This window comes from Microtus ochrogaster, assembly GCF_000317375.1.
Source record: "Microtus ochrogaster isolate Prairie Vole_2 chromosome 14 unlocalized genomic scaffold, MicOch1.0 chr14_random_2, whole genome shotgun sequence".
Lineage (NCBI taxonomy): Eukaryota > Metazoa > Chordata > Mammalia > Rodentia > Cricetidae > Microtus > Microtus ochrogaster.
The window spans coordinates 6,881,142-6,908,664 of NW_004949097.1; the positions used below are offsets into that span (position 1 = coordinate 6,881,142).

At 44.3% G+C, this 27,523-nt stretch overlaps 1 protein-coding gene and 1 long non-coding RNA gene across 6 annotated transcripts in view; one reads left to right on the forward strand and one right to left on the reverse strand.

Annotated features, from left to right (window-relative positions):
* The first annotated feature begins 55 nt into the window (after nt 1-55).
* Nucleotides 56-27,523, forward strand: part of Plekha5 (pleckstrin homology domain containing A5) — a 167,594-nt gene continuing 140,126 nt past the window's right edge. For 4 of the 5 annotated variants that reach the window (XM_026787948.1, XM_005364549.2, XM_005364550.2 and 1 more), the window contains exons 1-2: nt 56-156; nt 2,176-2,233. The gene's annotated coding sequence lies outside the window, so the exon portion shown is untranslated. The remainder of the gene's footprint in view (nt 157-2,175; nt 2,234-27,523) is intronic. The other variant, XM_026787943.1, reaches the window with a different exon arrangement.
* On the reverse strand, nt 3,153-8,118 carry LOC101991306. Its single transcript, XR_258756.3, has 3 exons — nt 7,866-8,118; nt 4,675-4,839; nt 3,153-3,413 (listed from the first exon to the last, which is right to left on the reverse strand). It is a non-coding gene; the product is annotated as an uncharacterized LOC101991306 (long non-coding RNA).

Sequence of the window (27,523 nt, forward strand, 5' to 3'; positions counted from 1 at the left end):
CGGGAGCGAGCGGGCCCGGGGACCCCGTGGGTCGCCCCTCACGCCGCTCAGCGCCTGTCCCTTCTTTCCCCTGCAGCGAGGAGGCCAAGAGCACCACCTGGCTGCACCCGGTCACCGGCGAGGCCGTGGTCACCGGGCACCGGCGGCAGAGCACAGGTAGGGCGAGCCGGGGCTGCGGCTCGGGGCCACCTGGCGGGGGTTGGAGGTGCTCCGGGCTCCGCGCGAGTGAGTCCCGGGGCGCCTTTCTTCTCCGGCTTTTCATCAGCACTTGGAGACGGCGCCCTCTTCCTGCGCCCAGGTCCCCATCCCTGCCTCGACGCCCCCCGAGGGCGGCCGACGCCCCTCTCGCCCGGATCGCCCTCGTCTCAGCCCCCAGAACCCTTTAGGGAGTCCTCACCCGCTCCCCCTCATTGTTCCTGGTACCCCAGCACCCTTGCTGCGAGATGGTCCTGCATCCTCGCCCCGCTCCCCAGAGAGCTGCCTTCTGCCAAGCGGTTTCCTCCTCCACCACCTCCTACTTCTTCTCTAGGTGGGACTTGTGGGTAGGTAACTGATGGAGGAGTTAGGGGTGCTGCGGTCCGTCCCCCCTTCCGCCCCCCGTGACCCAAGCGCCGGTGCGTCTTCTCCTGCCACCCGGGGAGCAGCTGCCGGAGTCAGGACGCTGGAGCGGGCGCTGCAGGCAGTAATCCGGGCTCCAAAGTCCCCGGCAGCCGCAGCCAGGCTCCACGTACCACCAGCAGGCGGTGGGCGAGTCAGGGCGGTCCCGCGTGGGGGCATTCGGGCCCCAGTTCCGCGGGGAAACGCAGCACGGGTTGCTTTGATAGCTTTCTTGAATGCCAAGCGTGAGTTGAGCTGGAGGAGGGCTCGTGGTGTTTTAGTGCTGGTCTGGCTTTCTTTTGTCATTCTTTGTTTACATTCGCCCAACTTGTTTGCCTGAAACGTAAGAGTGTCCCGGTGCTGGCCCGCCTCTACTCCAGGCTCTTGCAAAGGCTTGAGAACAGTTTGGGTCGAAGGTGAGGCCGGTTCCAGCCGCCCTGTTAGTACTTTTCTCTCCAACTCCGCTCTTCTGAGATTCTCCTATTAAAGTTGCCAGAAGGGTGAACAAACCTGCCTTTTCTGTCAAACGCTGGAGTTCGGTGAAGTGACTAATAAAGGTCCAAATTTGCAAAGACGTGGAGGAGGAAAGGGAAGGCTGCTGTAGCAAGCGTGATGAGGTTACATTTTTAGGGCATTTCTGACTAATGAACCGTCATGTTTCCTAACTCCCTGTGCAGTCTTTAGCTTCAGCCTGTTTTATACACATATTGAGACTTAGATGGCCTCATTGCTTTTCTGGCTATGGACACGTTTATTTCATGGAAGACAATATGGGATTAAAGTAACTGAACCCAATCGTTTTGTGGCATTATTTCATGCTTATTTGGGTCATTTGTGACACCAGTGTCTTCGAATTACCCTCACAGATTGTATAACAGTCACGTGCCAAAAGTAGTTTGTGCGTTTATCTATATATTTGTTTGGGTTTGCTTTCCTTTGCTTGGTTTTGTGCACACGTCGATGACTTTTCGTTTTGGAGACGGGTTACGATGAACTCCAAACCACTTGTCATCTTGAGTACCATGAGGCACATTAAGATACAGTGGCTCACCTGAATCATTCCCTAATTATGACTTGAAACTTCACATCTCTTAAGGTCGAGTGTATTGAAACATGGTGTGTAAGTTGTTCAGCTCCTGCGAAAAAGTGCTTGAGTTATTTCATACCAGATGAAAACCTAGATGGATTTGGTTATGTCACCGGAATACACATTTTTAAATAGACAAAAAATACATTAAAAAAGCAAAGTGCTCCTGGTTGGGTTTTTTGCCAATCAGTGATTGGTGTTTCATCTGGGTTTCAAAGACTTTGATTTTGGGGTCCTTTTTCAACCCTGATCATTAAAGGGAATATCATGTCAGGTCACCTCTAATATTGCTGGTACTTTCCTGATGGTTTTAAATTTGAATTGTGATATTCTTCCAAATACTGTCATGTTGACTATTGATTTGACCAGTCTAGATTTTGGGTAGATACCTCCTTAAATGAGCGTAGGTAATCATGAAGCTAGCTAAGATGGGCTTAAGCGTATTTTACAACCCCACTGAAGTAATACTAATTGAAATGTGTGTTTTTTAGATTTACCCACTGGCTGGGAAGAAGCATATACTTTTGAAGGTGCAAGATACTATATAAAGTGAGTGAATTTTGATTTCTTCCCTTGGTAATTCCAATGTCGAGATGAACCTGAACTTGGATACTTGTGAGTCTAGACACAATGATTATCTTAAAGTTTGCTTTATTATACAGTGTTAATTGTATCTTTTATATGGTTATGAGATTTTGAGAGGGAGGGTGGTGGCCCTCTTCATTATCTCATTCGCCTGGGTATTCCTGGATTCTTGGATTGCAAATTAGATTGCTTTGGGCCACATTCCTTTGCTCGGTGTTTCTGAAGGTTTCTGTGGTAGAACCTTGTAGCTGCTTTCTGACATTAGCAGTGTGGTACTTACAGGTTGTGGTTCTTGATTATCGAAGCACACACGCTCTCATGCGCCAAGAAGTATCTGGGTACTGTTATGATTCTTACTTTTGAGATGAGTTCTGCCTGGGTGTATATTGGCCTGAGCGGTTACTAAGTAGCAAAACTGATGTAAAGCTGGGGCACTGACAAAGTAAACAGTAAACCCCGGGACACACTGGAGCATCCTTTGTAATTCCTGTTTGGTTTATTTAAAAATGGCCAAGAGATTCTGTGTCTTACTAATTCTTGTGTTTGGGTAAAAGGCTTTGAAGAGAGCTTGAGGGGAAAGATGCTGACTAAGCAGTGAGAACCAGTTCTCCAGAGCTGGTCCATTCACAGTGAAGTCAGTAGTACTCCCAAGTGCAGTGCTGGAGGTTGGCCTTGCAGTGGGAAGATTGCCTTCTCCCAAGGGGAGTCGTGCTTGAAGTTAAAAACTATTTGCTGGAAGAGCTTTGCTTCTGTTCCTGTATAAATATTTTTAGTTAATTTTAAAGAACGGAGTCTTGAAAGAGAATAAACTCAAGATCTGGTAATGATTTTAATAGTTTATTAATAGTAACAGATTTCTAGGTAAAGAAAGGTACAGTGGGTCCAGCCAGTTATTTTTACCAAGTGGTATTTTTTTAAGATCATGCCATTACTTTGGTGGTTTTTTTAAGATTCTGTAGAAGGATGCTTTCTGGAAAATGTCAAGGTATATTTATAGGTGCAGTCTCTTTTGAGTACAGCATCAAGAAAAGCAGACGTAAGGTAGAAGAACTGAGGATCTTCACAAGTGTGGGTCTTCTGGATTAGTTGCTTAGTTTTGACTAAGTTTTTTGTTTGAAGATCAAGCCATAGTTTGTTAGATGTCCTAAAAGAAAAAAAAAATGAAGGCTTTAGTAAAAGGAGACCAGCAAGTGTTTTCCTAGCAATTATTTTCATTTCTGAATAAAATGTTTTTTTTGTTTTTTTGTTTTAGATATAGTACTGATGCTGTAAATAGAGGCAAGACATTTTGTTTGTTTGCTTTTGCTTTTTTTTCTTTGAGACAGAGTCTAACTATGTTCCTCTGGTTAGACTGGAACTCATGGAGATCTTCCTGCCTCTGCCTCCCAAGTACCAGGACTAAAGGTATATATGCCATTGTACGTACCTGGCATAAAAACAGCTTTTTAGTTTTTTCATTTATTCAACACACTTTAGATTACTGTACATTAAGCCTAACTGATCTGAGAATAGACTTTAATGTCAGAAATATTTTAATTTCAGTGAATGAGTATGTTCTTGGATGCTTGGAATTTTTTTGTAGTTCAAAATATTGCATAGGTTCAATGTATATGTCTTAATTCAGAACTAAACTATTAGACTTTGTCTTATTTTACTAGCTAGCCATTTTTGATGGTGTTTTCTTTCATTTTGAATTAGAATTTTACTTGAGTACTATGCCAAAGTCACCTTCTTAGGAAAATCAGGGCAATATTAGAAAGCTATAAATAAAAGCCATCCTAAATCTGGTGGACTTTAGTCGTGTGATATTGAAAGATAGCCGGTAATTGTGTCTAAAAGTAGAATTGTTCCTATGCTAAGAGCAGTTCATTTCAAAACTGGGCTCGTCTTAGAAATCCATCACACACTGAACTTCTTCCAAGATGTTGGCCGTTCACACAGATGCTGTGCTGAATGTCGGTGTATGGCTTCACGTCTAGCTGTTCCAGAAGACCCGATTCCTTTATTTTTAGCTACGTCCCTACGATCAGCTATAACTTCTTAGAAACTTTTGACATACTAGATCGTCCCATATTGGGGATGCTTTCTCCTGATCGTGAAGACCAGATCTCATATAAATGGTGGAAATAGTCAGAAGCGTTGTTTCTCTTTGTTCCTAGCGTAAGAATGCCACAGGGGCAGTTCTGGATCTGGGCAGCTGAGGATCTTCCAAGGAATAAAATGTTCAATGTTCATGGATATCTTTTCATCTGTTGTTTCTTGAAGAAAGGGAGTTATCGATCAAAGGAAAGGAGGAGGGGATAGGAGAATGAGCTGGTATGAAAACTCCTAGGGGAGATGACCCTGGCCTCTGACTCCTAATCCTGTTGTGGGAGGTGCCCTTTGACAGTGGGGGCCTGCAGCACCTGAATGCTCAGGGGGCTGTGCGGAACAGGAAAGCCTTCCTCTTCTGAGGACAGCGCTGGTGTCTGCTCACTATCACAGGGTCCTGGGAAGAACTTTCTCTTTGGGCGATTTTGGTATTGACAGGTGGAGTGGGCAAGTTTTAGAAGCTGGAGCATGAGTTTGGCCTAAAAAAAAAATTGGAGGTCAGTCTTCTGAACTTGAAAATAGACGAGCTGGAGAAAACAACCTCTGAAGCCCACCCAGTGGATACATTTCTTTAGATTTCATTCTACTTAGGAAATAATGCAAACCGACAGTGCCAGGGAGGAGGTGATGGCAGAGACTGGGAAAGCTGAGCTGTGGCCTCCGTGCTTAAGCTCTGTGTGGATAACTAGAGATAGTGGAATGCCAGGGTGTGCCGACTTTCTATTGCTGGGTCTGTGCTCCCGTTTCCTCCTAAAATGCTTGTATACACATCTTCCCTGCACAGCTTCAAGGAGACATTTCAAGGATAAATAGTTGTCACGTCAATGAAGGAGTGGAACAGAGTGAAAGTTATGTGCATTTAAGCAGGGTCACCAGTTTACTTTGTATGCTTTAAAAATGGGCTCTTTAGCAGAAGTTTACAGTTTGGTTAAAAAAAGAAAAGGTTCCTAATATAGAGAGTATATTTATTTTATATTCACTTGTTCAAAAATGATAATTTATGAAAATTCCACAAGATAAATATTCGTTATATGTTTTGACTTTTCCGATCTTCAGTGTGCTCTAAGCCAGCCTTCAAATTACGTATCTGTATTTCTCTTTCTCTTTTACACACACATATATAAATATAGAGTTTGAATTTTTCCATATTGCTTTCTAAACCTTAATTAATAAATGATGTGATTTATCTTCAGGGAAAAGGCTAAAAATTATTGTAAGTGAATTTGTAACTTAAAGTAGAGCTTATCTATTCCATATCCTTGCCCCAAATCAAACTCGAGTCCATAAAGTACAGACAATAATCTTAATACTTGAATGTTATTAGGCGTCCTGCTTAGGCCTTTCAGAGATTGCTTAATGACTCCTTAATGACAGGCCACTGTAGCTTAAAATGGGGTGTGTCGTTGACTGTTCCTTTGTGCTCCAAAGCTTTGTGGTAGTTAAGTTCAAGTGCAGAGCGAATCCTGACTCAGTGCTGGGTGATGGCAGAGACGCTGCTGGCTCCTTCCAGGTCACCAGGCAGGGAGGAGCAGGCACATGCATCCTTACACTATTTACACACTAGGTAGTGCATGCAGATTCTGCAGGTAGCTTCTCATACTGCTTTTTTCCTTAAATAGAAATTTTGAAATTATTTTAGATATGCAAATAGAACAATGTATGATTTGGGATAATGAGGTTTCATTTCCATAACCTCAATAGACTCTAAAAATGTGGTGAGAATTCCCAAATACCTGCAGATATTCTCATAATATCTGGTATGAGATAGTCATCTAAACTGGCAAGGAAAGGGAAGAAAATAGGAAGGCAGGGAATGCACAATGGTACATAGCCATCATAAGAACATTAGAATTTATCAACTGTATTTGATATTTACAATTGTTTTGTACCTATAGTTAGGCACTGTAGCTGTTTAAACCAGATTATAACCAAAATTTTGAAAAAGTGTCTCAGACTGTAGCACAGGCTAGCCTAGAATTCACACTGTGCAGCCCAGGTTGGCCTGGAACTCAAGGTGATGCTCCTGCCTCAGCTTCCTGTGTGCTGGGATTACAAGAGTGGTTATGACCGGCTGTGTGTCAGCAGAACGGTGGGTGCTTCTGCACAGTCAGTAGGAGCGCTGTGCTTCCCCCTGCTTCCCAGAAGAGTTTGGACTGTGATGTGGAGCCCCGTCTGTACGTGGAACCCCTATTCCTGCCCGTTAGGTGAGTTCGTACACAGTGAACATATGCCTTGCATTAAAACGGGGAAATGTGTAGGGGAAACTTTTAAATTTTTTTTCTTTACTTTTTAAAATATATTTTTACATAGGTATATAAATTACAGAGTGAATATATATATCAGCAATCTCTTTTAACTTTTTATTAGATTTATTTTTTACTATATGTGTATGACTGTTTTGCTTCCTTTTAAGTATGTGTTCCCTGTGCTGGGCCCTCTGGAAGAACGTCTGAGCAGCCAACCTTCTTGTTACCTTTTTTATTATTTCTGTTTCTTGTGTTTTGTTTGTTTTTTAAACTGACTCCCGAAGAGGCTATAAAGACCTCTCTTGTGTAGGCCATGAAGCTTCATTTTTAGTCACTAGTATTCAGATCAAGGTCTGTGGGCCAAAATGTCAAGACAGCGTGCAGGAGAGATGGCTCAGTATTTAAGAGTGCTGGCTGCTCTTCCAGAGAACCGAGTCAGTTCCCAGCAACCACATGGCAGCTCACAGCCACCTGTAACTGCAGTCCCAGGAGATCTGATGCCTTCTTCTAGCCTGAGGGTGCACAGACTCGTGTAGGCAAGATGTCTATATGCAAAAGGAACAAGGCAGCTGAAGGAGGCGCTACACCTTGTGATTCTAAGTTGGTCACTTGAAACAAAAGGTATTATTTCATTACTAGTATTGCGGTTAGGTTATAATGCAACCCTCAAAGACCTTGATTAACCTACAAAACCTGTTGACTGCTATTAACAGGGTCTTATGTCTGGTGCCTCCTGTATGTTCACTTCGGGGTGCCTCACCATTTCATCCACTCTTCAGGGGCCTGAGCCCATAAAGGTGGGCGTGGGGACCACCCGCCATCTCTGGATCTCAGGCGCAATGGGAGAAACAGACATTGAAAACAAAAGAACAGATAATGTAATTTTAAAACGGCATCTTCATGAAGGCAAAGTACAGTTTGCTGTGAAGGATTTGGAAACTTTGCTCTAAATAACTTAGCTTTTGTAGCTCTGTTACCAGCATTTCCGGGTGCAGTTGAGCTTCTTGGTGGATTACGTGATTACAGTGCCCTTCTTTTTAGCCTCGGGCCCTCTACTCAAGACCAGGCCTGCTCATTAGTCTCTTGATAAAGCTTAAGGCCTGGAGGCCAGTCAGCTTCTGAGAAAGTGGCACCCTTGATGCTCATGTCCAGTCTATAAGGATTTCTCTTCACTGTTGCTTTATTTTGCTTATTATTACTTTCAGTTGTCGTTGTTATTGCGTGTGTATGTGCGCATGTGGAGTCAACTCTCGCGTTACCTCTCTGTGGGTTACAGGTATTAGACTCAGGTTGTCAAGCTTGCATCTTCTGGCTGAGCCGTCTTGCCTGCTTGCCCATGAGGTCTAGATGTTTGAAGTGGTTCCTCCCCCCCCCCCCCCTTTAAGTTGGTGTTTGCTTGGGGTAGTGGGAGGGCAACACAGAGCTAACTAGACTAGAAGTGCTGGGAAGACTGGAGACGGGTCTGATGTAAACAGCCTAGTCAGGACTTCTGCACCGTGTCTGTCTGACACGTGTAAGTTGGGGTCAGGGGTGAAAGGTGCAAGTGTCAGTTGGAGTTTGTCGGTTGACAGCCACAGTCATCAGTTGGTGTCAGGAGAATTCTCAGGAGGAAGAGGTGCATTCGCTGGGCTACTCTGGAGCTGCTAGGAGGTAAAAGGGCCAGAGCTGGGTAGACGTGCGGATGAGCTAGCATTCAGATGTGGCGGTGATCTAAATGACTGGCCCCAACCTGCCTGATGGATGACATGCTCTCCAGCTGGAGGACAGCGGGCTGAGTTAGTGCTGTGGGGAGATGCGTCTGCTCTCAGGGTTGGCCAGTCAGGACTTTATTTTCCTAGGCTTCCTATTTCAGTTGTCTGTCACTCATACAGCCTTATTTCATCAAGCCAAAGTTTCTAGGGAGGCTTTCATTTAAGCAGCCTGGATTAGACAGGGCAAGCCTGGAATCAGGGGCGAGACTGGTTTGCTGCTCTAATCTCGACGTTGATTGCTTGAACCAAGTCTCTGACAGAGGGAGTGGGAAGGAAGGAGGCCATTGATCAAAGATATTAAAGGGAAGTTGACGGGCCTTCAGAATCTTGCTGAGCAAGGCGGTTGACAGAAGAAGAGGTCAGAAACAAGTGGCCGCAAGAATGACGGTACCCTCGGAACAAGGGAATATTACGTGGGTGTGGGGAGGGGGTGGATACACTAATGACGGTTTGGTTTTTGAGTTGTTGGGAGAGCACAGTAGTATTTTAAGTGGCTGAAATCTGGCCTTTACAAAGGCCTTTCCCCTTTCCATCAGTTACAATCAGACGCAAGCTTTCTCACCCAAACCCCAGGCCCCAGGGTTTCTCTGTGTAACCACCCTGCTGTCCTGAAACCCTATTCGTAAACCAGGCTGTCCTCGAACTCAAGAGACCCACCTGCCTCTACGCATGCGCTACCATGCCCAGCTAAGAATTTCATATTCATTCATCCTGTCAAATACTGGGGCTGAATGTCAGGGTTTATACTTGTAATTCTAGCACCGGAAGCAGAGGGTCACCGCAGGTTCGAAGTCAGCCTGATCCTTAAAACCAAAAGTGCTTCCCTAATAAACACAGAGTTGGGAGGTGGAAGAACAGGACCTGGGGCAACGCTTTATACCCTCAAAGCTTGCCACCAGTGACCATTCCTGCAGGTAGGTTCCATGTCCTAAAAGTTCCAGTCCATCCCGGAACAGCGCCACCTGCTGGGGACTAGAGCCTCAACTACAAGTCCACTAGGGACCTGTCTCATTGAAACCGCCATGTGGCTATATTAAATTACCATATTAAATAGCGTTAATGTGGGGCTGGAGAGATGTGCTCAGCAGTTCAAGAGCACATACTGTTCTTCTGGAAGATGTGTGTTCAATTCCAAGCACCCATGTCAGGCAGCTCACGACAGCTTCCTCTTGCCCCAGAAGATACTTGAACACACATGTTCATGCACTCAGGCACACAGGTGTGCATGTGCTCATACTCAGGTATACATAGACAGATAAAAAGGTTTAATCTTTTTTAAAAATTAGTATCTTTTAAAAGTATGTTAGACTGAAAAAAAACCACTTGTTTTGTACAGTTTTTCTTCTCCAGACAAGGGGTAGTTATCATGGAAAGTCATCTCGCTCACTGCTGTTTGCAGTCCCTATCTTATCCGTTCTCACAGGATGCCATTAATATTGGTTGATGGCACGAATGACTGCTCATAGCGCTATATTTAATTATACGCTATTCATAAAACTTGTCATTTAGGGTTTTGTGAAATTTTAATATTCTATCCTTATGCTTGCCCGAGTTTGTTTTGTGTGACTCTGCTCAGGCTGTGGGAAGGGGACGGGAACCTGGTCAGAGAGCTGACGTATAACCTACTCCCCAGCAAGCCAACACCCAACACCAGAACTTGCCCGTGGTCGTCCCGTTTCTGTTAAAAGTGCTCACAGTTGAAGTTGGAGCAGAACCACTGCGGTTTCAGGAAGTCAAGGCGCTGGTGGGGTCTGTACTGTATGAGGCGATGGAATTTGGAGAGCAGTGGGCCCAGGAGAAACCTGAGGGACACAGAAAGCGGTCCTCATGGGCTGTGGATGATGGACATTTCCAGGTCTCTTAGGAATAGCCTCTGGACATTTGAGACTTACGCTCTGAAGTGGCCAGTACATACAGAAGCACCCGATCAAATCTGTGTGGTCTTAGCACTCTGTAAGCAGACTTGGTCTCCGATTCTCACCTGTGATGGGCAGTTAGAGGTGTGGAATGAACTGAGAACAGATGGCAGGAAAGCTTTTCATCCCCCGGAGCCATTTGCATGGTTTACCATTACCTGGTCGGGGTACTTGTTGAACGTGTCAGTGACCAAGGCCGGATAAAAGGTGCGAGTAAAGAGACTTCACGTCAACTTCAGGAGTGACCCGGCGGACCTAGGGTCCTCTTCACCTGCCTTTCTTGGCTGCTGGAGGCTTCTCTCAACCAAACCAGAGAGTGTTTGCCTGTTTTCCTGAACTACAGCCTTTTGTTTTCAGCCTTAAAGGTTAAGCTCCCTTTTTAGTCACAAAAAGAAAAGAAATCCATAACCTGTCCTCTGGGAGCCTCATGTTCATTCCTGGGCTGCATGCTCGACCACCAGTCTCCATGGCCTCTTTATTCTTTCCTGTGGGTTTGTACCCATGAGTGCAAGTGCTTGCAGAGGCCAGAAGAGGGCGCTGGATCCCTTGGAGCTGGAGTTACAGGGTGTTGCTGGGATCTGAACTCAGGTCCTCTCCAAGAGTGGTATATGGTCTTAACCTGTGAGCCACCTCTCCATCACTCCCATTGCCTCCTCTTAGCTGGAGCTGAGTTGCTGATGTTGGCAAGCTTTCTGGAAGTGCTGTTAGGAAGGAAGGCCTAATTCACCGTGAGGAGTTGGAGCTCAGAAGACTAAACAAAGTGTCAGAGGTCGCCCTCTCTTTCCAGGAGAGAGGATGGGGTGGAGAAAGTGCTGCCTTCTGAAGAAAGAGTAGAAGCTGATCCTAGACCAACAAGAAGTCTTACTGTGCGTTTGTGGTGGACCAGGGTTTCCCCCATGGCTTTTGAAGATACTCACTACTTAAAATGTAATTCCAAGGAGTGTGAATTCTTGAAAAGTTCTACCAGCTCTCACTTGCTGTTGACACATGTGTGTGTCGTGTGTAAGCCCTTCTGAATGGCTAAAATCAACATTATTCTTTGAATAGTCACGGTCCAGAGAAAGAGGGGTGTGTGTGTAAGAATTAATCTCTGAGATAAAAATATGGCTTTATTCTTTATTCAGTGAATTAATCCCAACAGCTTTTTTTGAAGTCCATTTAATATGTTATATAATATGAATTTTACTAATTAAATATTGAGAATAAAGCTATTGAACCTAAAATTTAAAATATAGTAAAAACAACAGTAGCATAAGATCTTGAAAAGAAAGAATTCCTTGCTGGGAATATAAATATAAATAAATGATATAAAGTGCCATGTTACATTTAGATCAAATATTTTTCTCTTAAATATTCCTCACACAGTGCAGGTATATTCTAATAATGGTTTTTATTGTAGAAATTCGAGGTATATATCATCTTTTGATTGCATAGTGAGGTGGTTACTATAAATATGCAAATTATATATCATCTTGCAGATACTTGTGAGGAAATACTGCACATCTTCCTCCCAGCAAATCTCTAGTAGATAATGCAATATCAATCGCAGCCTTTCAGCATCTGGACTTTGACAGAATGGCATTGCGGTCCTTTAACCCGTATCGTCCCTGTCCACTTTGGTCTTGTGTATTTGACCTTTCCCGTTTCTTCTCTTTTCAAGCTTCCACATGTAAATGGAATCATGCACCATTTTTTCAGTGTATGACTTATTCCACTTAGCATCCTTGTGGAGGTTCTGAGGAGCAGAAGCCCATGTGTTTAAATACTTGGTCCCCAGTTGATGAAACTGTTTGGGAAGAATTAGGAGGAGTGTCCGTGGGAACAGGCTATGGGGTTTCAGAAGACTTCCCAGTGTCTTTCTCTGTTTTGTGGTTGTGTCTCAAGATGCGAGCTCTCAGCTGCTGCTCCAGCACCATGCCTACCTGCCTACTGCCTGCCTGCATACTGCCTGCTGCCATGCTCTCCACCGTGATGGTTGTGGACTTGAAATTTGTGAACCCCAAATAAACTCTTCTGTAAGAAAAGTAGCTAAGCTGTCCTTCAGCTTCATCCGTTTGTTGCAAATGCATTGGCATAATTTTCAGTGTCTGCTTGAACCTCATCTGTGGCTTGCCTGCTCCATATGTATCTCCCGAGTTCTTCATTGGTTGAATTTCAGTGGTTAATGTTATATATGTATTTGCATTTTTATGTGAAGGCTATTTGACTTGACTTAGTAGAGGTTCTCAAAGTATTTTGGTTTGTAAGTATTCTGTGAGAGTTTTCTGTGTGTACCCTTATTATATGTATATTTGTTATAAATTATATACACGTGTTTCTGTTAGTCTGTGTTTTCACGTGCTAGTTAAGGCTTATTTTTCTTACCTTGCTGAGATGTGAAAGTGTATATTCATATTCACTCTCATGAGCACCCGAGGTCCAGCATGAGCTGAGTCCTTTCCCGGCCACTTCCATTTGCTAAGAGGCCGTCTAAGCCAGTGGACATTGGCCATTGCAGGGGAGTGTGAAGAAACTTGCATTAATACAGTTGAGGATGGTGCACTGCACATTTAGTGGCATATATATTTGGTTTTTACAGTGTGGGTTTCTGTTTAAGAAAACCTATGATTTGGGGAAAAGACATCAGTTTAGCTAGTAAATGCCCAGATCATTAAACTAAGAACTTTATTTTATTTTATTTTGCTTCTTCAGGAGCAAAGTAGCTCTTATTTGTGTCAGAAGCTAGAGGGCGGGTGCTAGCTTGGATGCTCCTTGTGAGTGAAGAGCTAGAGGCACTGCAGGGTAGCAGTGTAGAACTATGTAGCACGTGAGACAGAAGCGGGAGCAAACTGAAAGTGGTGTACATGTACCCCAAAGTGCTAGGCAAGGCACCTTTGAATGATGGTGTCGCTGACATTTGAAAAAGATAGTTGTTGGGGGAGGGGGAGGGAAATGGGAGGCGGTGGCAGGGAGGAGGCAGAAATCCTTAATAAATAAATAAATTAAAAAAAAAAGAAAAAGATAGTTGTTTTTTAAATGAATTAGTTTAACAGAATAAATTACGAGTAGAGGAGCTCAGTAGGAGAGGCAGAATAAAGGGAATAAAATCCCTTATCATTCATAAAATAAATAAAAGTTGGGATTGCAGCTGTGTAGATCTTTGGGCATGGTGCAGTTAGATGTATTAACACAAGCCCTGTGAAGATGCTGGGAATCGTGTGCTTTGGGCAGACTCTGCTGGTAGCACAGGCAGAGCCCGTGACCAGTGACGCCTTGAGTGGGCTGGGACTTGAAAGCTGCGGGTCAGGGGCCACGTGGGGTCACATTCCTTCTGAACCTCCTCCTCTCTCCCTCTTGTTGTATTCACAGGACAGCCCCCCCAGAGTGGGAAGCAGGTCAGGCCTGGTCATTCCAGGCCCTGAACCTCAGATGCTTTCCCAGATGAATTGGGAGGACGGTCAGGTCGGCAGGATGTGTACTACCCTTAGTGTCTGCTTTCAGTAAACCACTTAGCTCTTGGGAGTCGGTGCTTCAAGCAAGTGGAAAGCCTTTGTGAATTCGTAATAGTGCTGCCAAGAAAACACTCAGAAATATCTGAAAGGACGATCGAAAAGGGGCAGAGAACCTGGATATGTGTAGGAGCCCTGGTCCATCTGGCCTCACACGCCACCTGCTGACCTGGGCTTTACAGCATCAGGCCAGCCCTCCCTCCAGCCGCTGTCATGAGTGATGTTGAGATTTGTTACAGCAGATCCACAAAGACGTTCTGAGCTTGATGGTAGCTGTGTGGAAAAGTAAAATCCAACAGGGTTCTAGGTCCTTTCTTAGTAGAACGGTTTCTGTCTGGCTTATTTCTGTAGTGTCATGGAAGGAGATTGGCATTAGGTATTTCTGTTACTGATTTTAGTGTTAATGGGGAAAAGCAATAAGCTAGCAGGGGAGAATATACAGCAAGAGTTAGGACTTTGCCCCGCGCTATTGCTGTATCACAAACCAGGGAAAAACTCACTAGTTGGGCACAGAGGTATGCAGATCTCTCTGAGTTCGAGAAATGCCTGGTCTGTCTGCATAGCCAGGTCCAGACCAATTAAGGCTACATAGACTATGTTTCAGGAGGAAAAAACAAAACAAAACATGACTACAGTCTATAGAGCTGCATGCATCCTTGGGTGTACAGCACATCCTTCTAGTCTCTCCTGGGCCTGCTCCTCTCTGTGATGAGGTCTCAGGTGGAAGGTACTGTGGTGTAGGTGATTCTGGGCAGCCGTCATTAACCTCTTATTTGCAGATTTGTTTTCTGTGGTTTTATTTACATCTGTGGTCTACTGTATCGTGAAAATATCAAATACAAAGTACCAAAAATACAGTTCCTACATTTTGAATGGTTTGGTGTTTTGAGTAGTGTGGTGACATCCTGTGCTACCCTGTCCAGGACGCGAATCCTCTTTGCATACTGAATTCATGCTGTGTATGTTACCTTCTTGCTAGTCAATTGACAGTGTCTTCGTTGTAAGATTGCCTGCTGTGGTGACTAACTGTTCAAGTAACTCCCTTTCCGCAGACTCAAACTAAATTGTGTGTACCTCTTTCTTTATTTCATGTCTTCAGTAAGGCATTGTACAACCTCATCATCAGAAGAGTAACTGAAGTAAGCCAAGATATTTTGGGGGAGTGAGACCATATTTCACATAGCTTTAATAAATATATTTTGATAAATTATCATAGGTGTGCACGTATCCACACATGCACACATGAAAACACACAGTATGCACAGGGTTTGGTGATCCCACTGGGAGGTCTTGGACTATATGTCTTCTATGGAGAATGGGTCCTGCTGTATCCTGGACTTTGGGGATGACTTAGCTCGTTTTCAGGTAGTCTCTGACCCTCTAGCAGGCCAGGCCAGCCTCTCTATAGCATAATGAGAGGCATAGGGGCTGGAGACATGGCTAATTGTTTAAGAGCATTGATTGCTCTTCTGGATGACCCAGGTTCAGTCCCTAGCAACCACACGGTGACTCACAGCTGTAACTCCAGCCGAGGGTATCCGACATGCTCTTCTGGCCTCCATGGTACCAGGCATTCATATGATGCACCAAAACATACAGACAAAACACCTAGACACGTAATTTTTTTTAATTAAAAATGAGAAAAGGCATTCAAGTAAATGAGCACATGCACAGGACTCTTGAAGCCTAGGTTTAGTCCTGGGGTAGTGTGACCCCTGACTTCTGGCACTTCTTATCGGCCAGTGAAAGTCTCATTATTCAGCTCAGCTCCTGTCGGCCAGTTCAGATTCAGGGTGTGGGCTGAAGTAGATTGCATCTTTTGGTGAGAGCAGACTCAGCACAAAACAAAGAGAAAAAAAATGGAACACTTCAAATCCCAAAGCATGTACCGAAAAATACTGCTGCCCTGCCCCCACCTCAAATACGGGATTAAACTGAATAACGGACTCATTGCTGATCATGTGCTCCTGAGGTCCAGAGTGGGCCTCAGTGGTTCTTCTGGGCCTGGAGGAACTGCTTGAGTTTCAGGATGTTTGGAGACTGTGTTCTGGATGAGCTCAGAGCTCTGCCCACGCCTCTAGGGCAGTGTGGGGTCCAGGCCCTTGTCGTGTTTGCCCCGTTTTATTTCCTGTAAGCATGATTTCTCAATTCAGTTTTCTTCACTCTTCCTTGCTTATTAGTCTGGTGACGTGAGCTTTCCAAGCGTGGAGCTATCCCTTGGTCCTGGTCACCACTAAATTCTCAAACCTTAGAATTGTACTTTTCTCCCCAATGGACTTTGTATTATATACACTTTGGGATTAACATGAAAACAGCTTGTTAAAATACCACATGTAAACCCCATGTCTTTCGTACCTGTAGAAACTTATTTGGGTATTTATTGCTTATAGGGGAGATGGGGAGCTCAGAGAAAATGGATAGTTGAATCCACAAGAGTTACCACAAATAAGAGTGGGCCGTCTGAAGAATGTGGAGGACAGATTTGTCCACAGACTTCAGACTTCAAAGGTGGGGTGGGGAGTGAAAAGAAATCTGATGGATTGGAGTAGAAATTCTCCCGAGAAGCCACACAGGGAGTGGGTGTAGTTAAGGAAGCCTGCTGCAGGGTGAGGTGGAGGTGTGATGTGGTGTGGTCACTGAGTTGTGGCTATTAGGCACCAGTTATGGGCATGACAGGGTCCTGAAGAAGGGGGCAGGCAGGGGTAGCAGGGCTTGGGGGTGGAAACATCATGAACTCTTTAGACGGTACAGTAGTCCTCAGGAGAACAGCATGGAGAGCTCAGATGCTGAGGCCATGTCCTCAGGAGTGTGGTGTGAGTGAAGCTGCTCCCTGGCTGGAGACTGGGTCAGAGGAAGGACAAAGCTCTGTCGGGCTAATGTAGGATCAAGGGGTGGATGGGAAAACGGTAGAGATGATGGTGGGCATTGATTGATTTATGGATTCTTAGAGAAAGGATCCCCTGAGGCTAGAGTCTCATTTGCTAAAAGGTGGTATCATCCCAGCAATCCCGACTCTTGTCTGCTCCTAGTGGGTGTTTACCACAAATAAAAGTGAACTCATGTACTAAATACATGCAGCCTTCTACACTGTTCCAGTGGATCGCAAAGTCTGCACGTGATTCAGTCCCTTTTAAACAGTATGATGTTTACCTGCAACACACACACACCCCTTTCTGTATACTTGAAATTATCTTTAGATTGCCTAAGTACCTAATGGTATGGAATCATGCATTAATAGTCCCCCATATTGACTAAGGGATAGTGACAAGAGAAACTGTATGTGTTCAGTACAGACGTAGCTAGCGTACGCCTCATGGTGTAGTGTATGAATAAGACTCGAGGAATAGCACTCAAACAAGTGCTGGCGAGGCCAAGCATCCGTGCGGTGATGGTAGCTGTGTGTGTGGTGGGGTGTGTGTGTCTCATCTCTTCCCTTGGATGGACTCGGCTTCTTGGTCACTGTGGCAACCACAGAGCATCTTTTTAGATGCCGTGTCTTTTCCCATGATGCTTCCTGCCCACCGTCGTTCAACCTGTGGGTGTGAAATGCAAACACAGAGGACTGACAGTCAATTCATTTAAGATCTTTCATGTTTTCTCTGTGGGTTTTTTTTTTGTAATAACATTTTTAAAACTAGAAATAGCATTTTCTAAATGTGAACTATTTAAAGATGTCCAGCATTAATAATATGTACAAATACTGAAGGATAGTTTAATTTATAGAATGCTAGTTATTAAGTAAATTAAATCTAAAATCTAAGAATTAAGATTTCATGTTTATATTTCCTGTTTTGTTAGTTCCTTGCATCCGTGTTAACAGTGGACGTCTTCAGTGTAAATATTGAAGCTCTGTCTTACTCTCCTTTGGAAAGTTCACAGTATGTGCTGAGCCAGAGCAGACTTTGGTAGCCTCCCACCCCAGGGTTGGTGCATGCAGCAATGGAGGAATGACAGCAGCAGAAGGCTACAAGTTCCCAGAACCCCCTGGGAATCACTGTAGAAAAGCCTTTGACCGGGACTGTACGTGAAGAATAATTAACAGCAATTACTTTCTTCCCTCCACTCGTTGGTCAGGCTCGTTCCCATGAAAGAAGTAAGACTGGTTAATAATCCTGTGTAATTAAACTGCTTGCGCAATACAAGTCAGGCTTTATTTTTTATTTTTAATTTGGTGCTGCAGAATCGAACTCAGGGCCTTGCCGTGTTCGGCCTTACTGGGATGTCAGGGCAGGAGCTTGAAGCAGAAACACTGCAGGAACAGATGCTGGTTACAGGCTTGCTCCCATGCTCATGAGCAAACTACCTTTGTTAAACAGCCCAGGCACGTGCTCTGGATGGTGCTGCCCACTGTGGTCTGGGCCTTCCTACATCAGTTAGCAACCAAGAAAATGAGCCCACAGACATGTCCACAAGCCAGTCTGCCCCCCTCGCCCCGATGACCCCAGATCTGTGTCAGGTCGACAGCTGAAGCAACTATGACAGAATGAAAGTGGTTTTGGTTTTTGTTGGGATTTTAAAATTTCTTTTATGCTTATGTGTGTTTTGCCTTCATGTTTATATGTTTACCACATGTGAACCTGGTGCCTGCAGAGGTCAAAAGAGCAGAAGAGGATGTTGAATCCCTGGAACTGGACCTTCAGGTGGTTATAAGCCACCTTGTGGGTGCTGGCACTGAACCTGTTCCTCGGCAAGAGCAGCAAGTGCTGCCAAGCCACCTCTCCAGCCACCCAGTTCTCATGGTCGATCTTTTTAGTCCTCCTGCCTTTCCATTGAGCGTCTTTCTTTTTATTTTTTAGGCAGGGGCTCACTGTGTAGACCAGGCTGTCCCGGACCTCACTGTGTAGACCAGGCTGTCCCGGAGCTCACTGTGTAGACCAGGCTGTCCCGGAGCTCACTGTGTAGACGAGGCTGTCCCGGAGCTCACTGTGTAGACCAGGCTGTCCTGGAGCTCACTGTACAGACCGGGCTGTTTCAAACTCACAGAGATCATCCTGCCTTTTCTTCATGAGTGCTGGGATTAAAGTGGGTGCCACCTCACACAACTCCATTTGGATGTCTTTGTGCCATGGGCTGGCATCTCTGGTTCAGACCTGGGTGTTCCTGTTTTGGGTTTCCATCAGCAGGTGTTTATTGAGGAGTAGGAAAAGATACTGTTTCTAGAGGAAGGGACCTCTCTGCTACTCGCAGTCTGGTGCGAACGGCTGTAATGAGTGAATGGTGAATTTTATCCATATATTTGTTCTATATTCATCGAAGTGGTTTCCCTTTTTAATTTACTGCTTCAATGAATTGCATAAATTTATCAATATCCTTGATAATCTTGAACATCATGTTGATAAGAGAAACTGAATTTGCTTGTGTTGTACCCTTTTAAAAATTAATAAACTTGGGGCTGGAGAAAGTAGTTACTGTAGCGGACCTGAATTCAGTTCCCAGCGCTCACACCAGGTGTCTCCCAACCGCCTCACACACACAGACATTCATACATACCCACAAATAACAAGATAAAAATCAGCAAACTATATGTTAGGGTTCGGTTTGCAAAGTTGGAAAGCAGGCGTAAGGAGTTCTGCACATGTATTCATGCACATCTGCCCTGATGTTGATGCCATGCACATCAGAATTGGTGCACACGCCGTGTCTTTCCTTATTTCTCTGAATTTAGTGTATTGAGGTTGGCTCTAGCCTAATGGATTGTGATGACTGTGTAAGGGTGGTGGTCTCTTCCGTGGTGACACACAAGATAGTTTCATTGCCCTGAGATCCCTCCGCATTGCTTTGCCGGGTTTGTCTAGCAGCTTGCTGCTGGTGATAGTAACCGAGCCATATAATGCCTTTCTTCTGTGCCCTCATTTTCTTGGATGTGTAGGTTGTTGTGACCTCAGAGCAGGAGTTGGGAGGTTTCTGCTCTGCTCCTGAAGAGCTGGAGACTGGACTTGGTTACTTGATAGTTTGACTGTTGTGCTGACTTTGTTTCCTCTGTACAACACTGTCATATTTAGAAAAATTTTTAAAATGTGTTTGGAACATTTTAGTACAGAATTGTGCCAAGTGTGGAATACTCCCCAGAGTGCACTAAGTGTTGCATCAGCGGGAGAGGGTCTCTACCTCCAGTAATGCACTGACCTTGGATTTGTGCTTTGTTAGAGGCAAGAGCCTGCAGGTGTGTCTGGGATCTGATGCAGAACTGCCCTTAGCGCACCTGGCTGCTTATTTCTAAGACCTAGAGCATGGCTTCCCCCAATAATGTTTCCACTATGGCTTTGTCATGCATTTCCTTGATATGCGCTCTTAGGGTGAAATGCATTGTTGGCAGGCTGTCTCTCTCTCTGTAGAACATGAAAACTGTGCATGTATTTATTCAGATATGAACCCTCATGTCTGTCAGTGCTCCCTGTGGAAGATATGGTAACAGCCTTACATGGTAGCCCTCACCCTTTCAGATGTCAGAGAAACAAAATCTTCCTTCAGAGAATTTTCAGCTACAAAGAGAAAGTTTTTTAAAAGTTCAAATAAACTTTCTTTTTTACTGAAATTGGAAAAGATGAGATGAAATGAATATACCATGGCAAATAACCTGCCAAGTACCGGGGCTGCAGAGATGAGCTACACCAGGTCTACAGATCCCTGGAGCCTCGTAATGCCTAGTGGATTTTGAACTATTTGCTTCGTTTGATGCACTTTGGGAAAAATATGTTGCATGCTAAGACTTCAGTACTTGCTGTGTTGCCCAGGGTACCATCAAACTACAATTCTGCCTCAGATGGGGTTGTAGCAATCAAATCATACCTGACCCCCACTTTACCCTGTCTCCATATGGACACAAACCCGTTGTAGTTGGAGATTTTGAGAGCAGAAACTCAGAAACAACTTTACTTTAAGTTTTGGTCCCTTTGATTTGTGTGGCTGCTAGATATTTTCTATGCATGATCTCCTCTATTGTCCGCCACTGTGACCTAGTCACCACTAACTGGGCATTTATTGAGCTGTTAATATATAAGCGGTTGACTTTCCAAATGAGGAGGTAGAATTGAGACTCATGCTTAGGGTGGTTTAGAATCATCTAAAAGATCTCAGTTGTGCTTTGTGGAAAAACTTCCATCTGAGGAAAAAAAAAAAAAAAGACAAATCTCAGCTACAGAATCAATAAGGCTTCGGCTTCCAGGAGGCCACCCTGTGGATACATCCCAGAATACCCGGTGGGTGCCTGAAACCGTGACTTTGTGTTTGCCCTTTACATATGTAACTCAGATACAGTTTAATTTTATAAATCAGGTAAAAAATTAAAACAACAGCAAAGAAGAAAGTAGAAGCACAAATATTGCAGTTAAAAAGGCCAGCATCTGTTTTGTTCCTGGGACCTTTATTAATTGTGGCTTTGGTGGCTGAGACAGCTGAGTAACCACTGGATGGGTCTGAGTGGGGAGTCACTCAAGTAACCTCAGATCCAAGCTGTTTGGGGGAAGAAATTGTATCTGTAGTAAACATGCAGTCTGTCTCTTGTCATTCTGTAAACACTGAAGTATAACTACTATTGACATCAAATTTATATTATGGTGGGTATCCGTAGAGGAACATTTTGTCCCACTCGGTTCCGCAGCCGTTCAGTCTGAAAGAAACACACAGAGGCCTCCGTTAATTATACACTTGGCCTATTAGTCAGGACAAAAACCTTCCATCTACAGCTATCTAAGTAACCAAGTGTACTGAGGTGGTAGGTACATAGGTTATATGCAGATACTGAATATAACATGAAGATAATTTTTGTTTGTATTCTGAGACAGGATCTTTCTCTATATAGTCGTGTAGTAGACTAAACTGGCTTCAAAATCACAGATCTGCCTGCCTCTGCCTCCTGAGCGCTGGGGTTAAAGGCCTACACTCCCATGCCAGGTTTAATACACAGGATTGAGCACGTGCAGACGCGGGTACTCATTGGGAGTAGGCTTGTAACCATTTGGTTGCAGATACTGAATATGGAAATGCTGGATTAAAAGGATGGTTTGTGTTCTGAGCAGGTGAAGTTTTTGCTCATGCCACCTGGAACAGTATACAACATAACACTTAGGGGTTGCAGCCTTCTACCCCTTGACCCCTTGTTATTTTTCTAGCTGACTTCTTGCTCAGCCTTGGCAGAACGTTTCCCGCCCTGCCTCCCCAGTGCTGGGATTGTGAGCACACACCAGGTCACACTTCTGCGGCAAACATTTAACTTTCTGAGCTTCTCTCCAGCCTCCTATCTTGAATTTTTCATTAAATGCTTAGTAAGTTGTTTGTAGGTAATGAAAACCATAGAAAGCAAAACTGGCTAAAGGGAACTACTGAGTTAACCTGCCCAAGACAGCGGTACAGATCTGAACAGTGCTCAACTATGGAACCGGTTTGTATTATCTGTGTCATACTTTTTAAGTCTTTTTACAAGCTCCTACTGTTGATCCCACTGATCGGGAATAAGACCACTACCACAGTTTAAAGCCAAATTTGAAGCAAGCTTTAATTAAATACTGGCCAGGTGGTTGGGCTCTGGCCAGGTCCATACCCAGGTTCCTGGGAAATGGCTCAGAATCAAGTATGGTAAGGCTGAAGAAGGAAACCCCATAATTCATTGCATTTTCCAGCAGGTCCAATCAGGGGCACCATGCACCTACCTTCAACATGTGATCAAGCACATCCTGTGCAGATAGGTCAGACAAACTGTTTAGGGGAGTGAAAACGCGCGCCTGTTCTCTCCCATAAACAACAGCCTCCAGCATTTGAGGAACCGTCTGACCTTGGGCAAGGGGCTTGCAGATCAGAGGCATTTTTGTTTCATGGATCTCTAAGACAAAGTGATTAAAACTTAAAGTGTCTTGCGCTACCATGCCATCTGATACAATCATGATCATAAACCTTGATCAAATTTATAATGAAGTTTGAAAAAAATTAAGTCCATAAAATTAGTTTTCCAGTTGATGTGTTTCCTACAGTACAGAAAAGGGGGGCCATACTATTCTGATGGCATGGGAAGTTGACTGACTGCATTCAGCAAATTGTATAGATGTTCCTACCTCATGTCTTTTTCAAGTTCTGGGCTTCTCACTTTATGGTTTCCTGTTTTATAAAAGGAGAAAGTAGCCCCACAGATAGTTACTATAAAGTGCCGCTCCGCTCCCCTGGGTGATCTTGCCCCACCTCCCTCCAACCTTACCCCAGCCTCCCTGCTTCCTGGACAGTTTGTTGCGGTAATCCAGTGACATAGGCTGACCCTCAGATATCCCAGCTCGCTTTTTGATTGATGGCCCACTGCAGCAAAGTGGGTTGAGTTTTATTTAACTTGTTCATCCTCTGTGTGTTTATGTTTTAGTCCCATGTAAACAGACAACATTTCTGTCGTCGTCTCTGAACTCTCCTTACGAGCTGTTAAACTCCTCTCCTGTGCGATTCCACTGGTGTCCGTACAGTTTGGAGCAGAGTTCAGAGAAATGACTGGGTCTGGCCGGCATCGGAGGCGGGCGAGTGTTTTCTAGAGCGCCTTTGAGGTTTGCTGTGTGCAGATGGAAGTTCTCAGCCTCTGTTGTAGGAAAGCCCTGTCGTGGTTCTGTAGGACGACAGATTAAACACAGCTGGGGATGAGGCTGCTCTTCCAGTCTCACAGACGCTCGCCGCCCTCTGCTTCTTTTCCTGTTTGTTTTCCTGGGAGCAAACAGCTGGGCGTCCATGTTTCCCTTTTCTAAAATGTGACTCTCGAAAGAAGCAAACTGGGCTTTCAGACTTAGGAAAACTTTCTGTTTCTTATTGACTTTCTCAGTTGAAATGCTGATTTGTTATTGAAGTACTTGTCATTGTATTAAGGTACTGCTTGGAGGTTGTCCACTGTCTTCCCCTTCATATGCTAGCTGTGTGTGTGCTTCTGCTTTCTTCATCCTACGGCCGCCCTAATCTGACCCTGCATGCCTGGTGTCATTACAGTTCCTACCTCTGCATAGTCTTCCTCACTAAAAACGCTTCACTGAGAAATCTGTGCGAGCCACTTAGCCCTCAATAGTATCACGTTCAGTGATGAAATGTGTGCATTTGAAGCTGCTTTTTTTTTCTTTTTTTTTTTTTTTTTTTTTTTTTTGGTTTTTTGAGACAGGGTTTCTCTGTGGCTTTGGAGTCTGTCCTGGAACTAGCTCTGTAGAGCAGGCTGTTCTCGAACTCACAGAGATCCGCCTGCCTCTGCCTCCCGAGTGCTGGGATTAAAGGCGTGCGCCACCACCGCCCGGCTTGAAGCTACTTTTAAAGTGTATTTTTGGACTGATTAAATGTCAGTATTCTAAAGCCATTTTGTATTATACATATTAGCACTAGATCTTCAGGTTTCAGATCAAAGTAAGGGCAGTGATTAAATCAGAACTTTAATTCAATCACTTGAATCAACAAGTGTTTGAAACACGTCTCAGAATACCTTTAGCTGCGGTATTGCTCTGCATCTGTAGTTTTCGCTTCATTTGGTTTTTTTGTTTTGTTTTTACATCCCAACTGTTTCTCCTCCCTCCTCTCTTCCCAGTTCCCTGCATCTATATTTTAAAAACAATTTATTATATGAAAATGTTATTTTTTTCTGATTACAGAAGAAGTAGATATCCCTATTGGAATAATACAGAAAATCAGTTGGAGAAAACCCCTACCTGGCACTCTCTGCAGAGGACTGGCTGACATCCTTTTTGTTTCCTTTGTGATAAGCCAAGAGCACCGAGGTCTGATCCTTGTAATGATAGCCTGATGCCCTTAACATTCAGTTACACCCGTGACCCCTAGATTGGTGTCAGTGTTGTTAGAACTCACCATGTGATGTAAGTCTGGCGGTGCCTCCCCCACCTTTGTGACCCCCTTCTTTTCCCAGACACTGGTGACAGTTGCCTATGTGCCTTGATAATCATTTGGGGTCAGTACATGTGGATTTTCGACCCCCCACCCCACTGCTTGCTTTTTGGCAGAGTCTTATTGTGTACCCTGGACCATTCTGGCCTGGCACTCGTAAGCAGAGACTGCTCATTCGTCTCCCGGCTGCCCAGACCCGAATAATCACACAGAAACTATGAATTACATCACGGCTTGACCGATGGCTTAGGCATATTCCTACCTAGCTGTTATATCTTAAATTGACCTGTTTCTATTAATCTGTGTATCGCCATGAGACTGTGCTTTACCAGGTAACGTTCCAGCATCTGTCTCCTTCAGCAGCTACATGGCGTCTCTCTGACTCTGCCTTCTCTCTCTCTCTCTCTCTCTCTCTCTCTCTCTCTCTCTCTCTCTCTCTCTCTCTCTCTCTCTCTCTCTCTCTCTCTCTGTTCAGATTTCCTGCCTAACTTTACTCTGCTAAGCCATTGGCCAAAACAGCTTTATTGATTAACCAATAAAAGCAACACATATGCAGAAGGACATCCCATATGAGGAACTCATTGTCCTTCTGCTTCAGCCTCCTGGGAGCTGTGAATGCAGGTATATGCCATCACCACTGGCTTGAATTTTAAACGTCAAGTGACACTTCAAACAGAGATTGACAAATTAAAATGAAACTTTGATCTGTTGATGCACAAAGCTTCTCATCTCTTTATTTCTTGAATATTATTTTTACTGTGTGTCTGCAGGTTTTGCTTGTATGCATGTCTGTGTGTCACATGTGTTCCTGGTGTCCTCAGAGCTGGAGGAGGCCATAGGGTCCCTTGGAGCTGAAGTTAGGGACAGTTGTGGGCCACCATGTGGTGTCAGGATGCTCTTACCCTCTGAGCTGTCACTCCAGCCCCTGTCCTCCAAACCTTTACCACAGTCTTAGTATTGCTCTAGGAAGCAGCTTTTCTCAGTTAAGGCTTTTAGAAGGGTTAGCACTGACGTACAGTCAGCAATAGTAATAATACTGTAACAGCTTGGATTATAGGAAAACAGTAGGGAGGTTCTTTTTATTTAAATAAGATTTACTGTAGGATTATTAGCTATTTATTGAAACGTCCTGCACTTGGATTTTCAGTTTGCTTTTTAAGATCCGGGTAGGTTTTTAGAAGTTCTGCTCCCGTCTTCATTTGTTTTTATTTTTTAAGTTAGATTCTCTACGTACCCGGCTGCCCTAGCTGTGATAGTGCAGACCAGCAGAAGCGCTCACACTGAAGGCTAGGAGCGATCAGACCCAAGGAGGAGCAGTGGGTGAAGTCCCCGAGGAAGGCGGAGGAAAGTCTACATATCCTCAGGGGCCTTTCTTTGCAGTGTGTGGCCACCAAGGTTGAGAAGCACAGTTTAAACTCCAGGATGGAACAGAAGATTTGGCTCAAAGCAAACATGAAGCTGTTGTTTCTCAAGTCTGCTGGCCACGCTCCAGGACTAGCGGGTGTAGAGACAGCCGGGTGGTGTGAGCTCTAAGTCATTTCTAGGGCGTGCGTGCTTTTAGAATTAACTCGGATTGAGTATACGTAGACTCCAACTTCCAGAGAGAACTGAGAATTTCTCAGGGAAGAATTGTGATCCTATTTAACTCAGATGTCCTTAAAGAATGGTCCGATTGTGAGATGAGCGGGTAGGCTTGTGTTCCAGCAGTAGACTGGGACCCCAGTGACACAGGGGTACCCTGGTGGAGGGGGGCTGCTAAATTATTAAGGTTAAAAATGGAGTTGTTGCATGGTCACACAAGTTAGTAAGTTTCCCATAGTGCTAGAATTCTGTGGGTGGTTTGAATGTGAGGAGCAGGTCTCTTCCACCTTTCCTTTATTCCCTCGGGGTAGTTTTAACTATTCAACATCAAATTCTTTCATCAGTATTCATCATGTGTCTGCTGTGTTCCTCATCTGCTGTGTACGGATGTTGTGTGGTTCAAGTTTAGAATGCTTTCTAGGAAGGTAGTTAGACAAAATAGGTAAAATAGATGTTTCTTTTCTCAAAACTTTTTCATTACTTATTTTACGTGTGTGTTTATGCCTGGCGTGCGTCTTCTGTGGCATGTGTGCGCAGGTCAGGGGACAACTTGCAGGACTTGGTTCTCCACACCAATAAAACCCAGGTCATCAGGTTTGGTGGCAAGTGCCTTCACCCGCGAACTGTCTCTCTTTCCCCCATGAGCTGCAGCTCAGGTGCCTGAGAGTGAAGCAGATAAGAAGTGTGTATTTTAGGGTGCCTGCAGCAACTCTGATAGAATGTAATATATCCGGATTCTGTTAGTGACGGGTCAGAGGTGTACAACAGGAGATGCTGTAAATGGAGACTGTGCTTTTGTTTCCGGTTCACCCAGACCTGAATAATCACACAAAAGCTCTATTAATTGCAACACTGTTGGACCAACGGCTCAGGCATATTCCTAGCTAGTTCTTAAATTAACCCATTTCTGTTATTTTATATTTTACCACAAGACTCGTGGTTATTTACCTCACATCTTGCTTCTTTGGACCCTACGTGGCATCTGCCTAACTCCACCTTCTTTCTCCCTGCATTCAGTTTAGTTTTCCCTCCTAGCTATATTCTGCCCTGTAATAGGCCAAAGCAACTTCTTTATTAACCAATGGTAATACAACATATTCATAGCATACATAGGGGAATCCCACATTAAGATGCCAAACTTCAGGTAGAAATAATTGAAGATAAAGAATGATGTCCTTTTTATGTAAATAAGGGTTTTCTTAGGAACCAGACTTGGTGAAACCTAATTCCATTAGTTATTATTATTATTTTTATGTGTGTTAGGAGCATCTTTGTCTGAAACCATTTATTTCAATGTATAGCAGAAATAACATTGAAATGAAATTTCTTCCCTGATGAA